Raw genomic sequence first — 4,490 nt, 5'->3', positions numbered from 1 at the left:
GATCACCTTTCACAGTCCCAGATTCACTTGAACAACAGGCCCAGAAGAAAAGCAGCAAGGTCTCATTATTTGTCTCTTTTATTCACAGTTTACAATGGGTTTGCAACTTTCCATCAGTCAATGCATGACAGTCTCCATAATCTCATCTATCATACAAATGCATATTGTCAAAAACACTTTTGTATAGCTTTTGTTTATTTTTTGCTCTTTTATCATTTCAAATAGAGATACTTTAAAACATATTGCATCTTGGTGATTACCAACTTGTAAATAAACTAGATTTCCAAAAGTTAGTTTTATTTGAAGTTTAATGAAAAAAATGCATTTTCCATGCAAAATTAAAATAATCATGCTAAGTATACTGTAAATCAAGACTTTTACTTTTCTTTAATGTGCCAGCCAATTTTATTACATTATTTTCAACAATAGAAACTTGAACCTAGTTTACAAGATTAGATTAACAATAATGGATGTGGAATTTTCTTATATATAGGATTGCACTGACAATCAGGTCTTCAGAATAATCTCTAATTCATATCTGTTAAGAATCACAGTGATGGAGCACACCTTTAATCCCAGCACTTGGGAGGCAGAAGCAGGTGGATCTCTGTGAGTTCGAGGTCAGCCTAATCTACAAAGTAAATTCCAGGACAGTCAGGGCTAAATGGAGAAATCCTGTCTCAAAAAGTCAAAAGAAAAAAATTAAAGAATCACAAATGAATTATTGCATCCTGCTTTCAATGGTATTTTCCTGTATTGTCTTTGATGTAGCACAGTGAACATTTTTAATTTTTCCAACACAAAAATAGGAGGTAATTAATTCATTTTAATTGACATTATGTCTAAATTTTGAAAATTATTTAAAAATAATGGTATAATTATATATACATATAGTGTATATATTGTACATAATGATGTCTGGTCACACAGTTCTTGCCTGCTGACTGATTAAGGGAGAGGTACAGACAAGAGGTCAAAGCATGTGAGGTTGTGTTGGGTCATGTAGGAAGAACGTATCTCAAAAACAAAATAGCTATTTATTTACTACTGTTATTAAGAGTTATTTATAATATATAATCATAATTATTAACATTTATTATATCATTAAATATTGTTAGCATTTATTTTTAATTATGTTATTTGCTTCCTACATCTTAAACAAAGTGTTAACTTTCAAAAGTTTTTTATAATAATGTTTTTTTTTCTATTATGGTTCCCACTTTAGAAGCAAAAAGTTCATTTTTCCTAAACAATCAAGTTTAATTGTTTACTCTAAATGAAATGTAATATACCGGTATTTCATTGATTTCCCATTAGGCACTTTACATACATTTTATATTGCATATTTTGATAATGTCTTATATGTCTGTTCTTTTTATCCATAACATGCTAATCATTATCAAAAAGTGCTCTGGAGGGACACAAATGAATCTGATTCATTTGTTCAATGACAAACAAAACTTTCTATTCCTCTGCCTTGTTAGTATTGTTTCCTTCACATAAATGCAAAACTTTTTGTCAAACTAAATTCAAAAAAAACTATGGAAATATTTTTGTTTAACTATATGAAACATAGCCGGGCGGTGGTGGCGCACACCTTTAATCCCAGCACTCGGGAGGCAGAGGCAGGCGGATCTCTGTGAGTTCGAGGCTGGGCTCGACCGATAGCCTCTGAAACAACACAGAGAAACCCTGTCTCGTAAAAACCAAAAAAACAAACAAACAAACAAACAAAAAAAAACAAAAAACAAAAAAACCCCAAAAGAACAAAAAAACTATATGAAACAGATATCTTAAATATTCACATTTTCATATTAGTTCCTGATAGAGTCACTAATTAATATTCTATCCAATGAAAGGATCTATTTTCTCTGTAATAGATTGATCAATTATTAAGACAGGGTATAAGGAGAAAAAATAAATGCATACTATGCTGCATAGTATTACTAATGTAGTTTCTTAAAACTTACATAGCAATAGAACAAACGAAATTATTAGCAGGGCATGGCGGTTTATTCTTACAGTCCAAGTACACAAGAGACAAAGGAAAATTTCTATAATTCAAGATTAGAGGGGGTTACTTTTTAGACTTTGTCTCAAATTTAATTAATTAAATCCATTAAATAATCTTTTTGCAATGATATCATTTTCTTGAAAAGAAGATTCATTCTTATTTAATAAGTACAGCTTCTTTTTTGCCAAAGGTTAGGTCACACATATATAAAGTCTAGCATTTCTTTTCATGTTGGAGTTTCTGAAGAGCTGCTTGCTAGATTCCCATGAGTGTTGCATTATTAAGATGTAATGGACGCTCTCCGAGGAGACGTGAAAATGAAATGCTGTAGATTATAGTTGTAAAGGATACATCTTTAATTATTTATTAATAGGATGAAACTCCCCATTTGCATCTTAAAATCACAGACCAACTGAACATTCAGAACTGTCCCAGCAGGCTTCAGTTCAATTCCTTGAAATGGTTTGTCAATGTAAACATAATAAAATGGTAGTGATTAGATTATAAGGCATTCTAATTAACAGGGGTGATGCCACATGTGAATTAATGCTTGTAATCATCTTGTATTTTTTGTTTTAAATGTGAAATTTTCAGTTGGCGATAGAGATCTGTGGCAAAGCATCTATTTAGACATACTCAAATTAGATTCCAAGAGGGGAAAGCACAGTATTTATATTTTATGTACCCAATTTTTAAGATATTGTTTTGTAAATGTAAAAGTAACTACAATTTTTCTTAAGTACAACTATTAGCCACAAAATAGAACACATTAAATCACTAATTTCATATTTATTATTTAGAAAATACAGACTTAGGTTTATAGTATTGATTTACATGTTCACTTAGACAATGTAATACAATTTTAGTGGTTTAAAACACAATTAAACATGATACCCATTTGATCATATTGATTTGGCCATTTTGGGCACTTATTTTCACCAAGTGATTATTAATGTTGATTTTTTAAATCTTATAACTTTACTGAATTATTTTATCAGCTCCAGTACCTGTCTGTCTGTCTGTCTGTCTGTCTGTCTGTCTCTCTCTCTATCTCTGTCTCTGTCTCTCTCTGTCTCTTTATCTGTATGTCTGTTTAGTTATCTTCCATCTATAATCTGTCATCTCTCTATCATCTGACTATCTACTTACTATCTACTTATCTATCTACCTATAATCTATCTGTGTTCACGCCATTATGAAACAGTGATATTTATGAAGGCCATTTGTTCATTTTTCTGGTCTGATAGCTCTGTCTATGACCACTGATATGGAGGTAAACAGAAACGATGAAAACTAGCATCTTTGGTTTTCAACAGAAAATTGTATCAGTTACCCCTCTATTCTATGGCACCATGACAAAGATACCTTAGAGAAGACAGAATTTATTTGGCAGCATTCGAAGGTCTAAAGTCCATGACTGTTGTGAAAGGAAGTATGGCAGTTGAAAGGCAGGCATGGCCCTAGAGCATTAGCTGAGAGTTTATATCTTATCCACAATCACTATGCAGAGAGAGTTAACTGGGAATCTCACGAGATTCTGAAATTTCAGTTCTGATTCACAGTGACACAGCAACTCCATCAAGGCCTCACCTTTTAATGCTCTCCAAACTGTTCCACCAACAGGGGATCGAACATTCAAATATAGAGTCTTTCTCATTCAAGTTATTACAATCATAATGAGAATACTTTTTAACTTCCTCTTTCAAAAAGAAATTTAAGGATGTATTTTAACCATGGCCTTTGCAGTACTGAAGTACTTTGTTTCTATAATACATCATTTCAAAGTTGTTATCAACAAAGAATGTGATTTTATCAAATACCTTTTCTGAAACTATGGAGACAAACACGTCTTTGACTTTCTATATATTGAAATTACTTATAAAAATAATGGATTGGTCCTTGAGATGAATGACATTTGATCATAGTATTAATGTTTTTATTGTAATCATGGCTTTGATTTGCTAATACATTATTGACAAATTTTTGTATTTGTGTTCATCAGGATATTGTACTGCAGATTTTTTAGTTTGTCCTGGTAGTTTTTTGTCAGCTCAACACAGGTGAAATCAGAATATACATTAAGAAAATACTTCTTTAAGATTTATTTAATTGGTGATTGATGTAGAAAGATTCAGTTGACCAGGAGTGATGCTACCCATGGTAACACTCCCTGGGTGGCATTGGAGAGCAGGTTGATCAGGTCATTGAGAGCAAGCTAGTTAGTAGCATTCATTCATGAGCTCTGCTTCAGTTCCTTCCTTCAATTCTTTCCTTGGTTTTCCTCCATAATAGTCTGTAACTTGTGAGATATAACAAACACTTCCTCCCCCTAAACTTTTGCTTATGGTCTTTGTGGTGGAAACAAATCCATACTAAGACATTGTTATGCTATTTTGCAGTGTTGATATTAGGATACCCTGGCTTCAAAGATTTTTCAAAAGAATTCCTTCCTTTTAAGTATATGCAATAATTATAA

This window comes from Mesocricetus auratus, unplaced genomic scaffold (genome assembly GCF_017639785.1).
Source record: "Mesocricetus auratus isolate SY011 unplaced genomic scaffold, BCM_Maur_2.0 Super-Scaffold_100011, whole genome shotgun sequence".
Lineage (NCBI taxonomy): Eukaryota > Metazoa > Chordata > Mammalia > Rodentia > Cricetidae > Mesocricetus > Mesocricetus auratus.
This window is presented reverse-complemented; position numbering follows the sequence as displayed.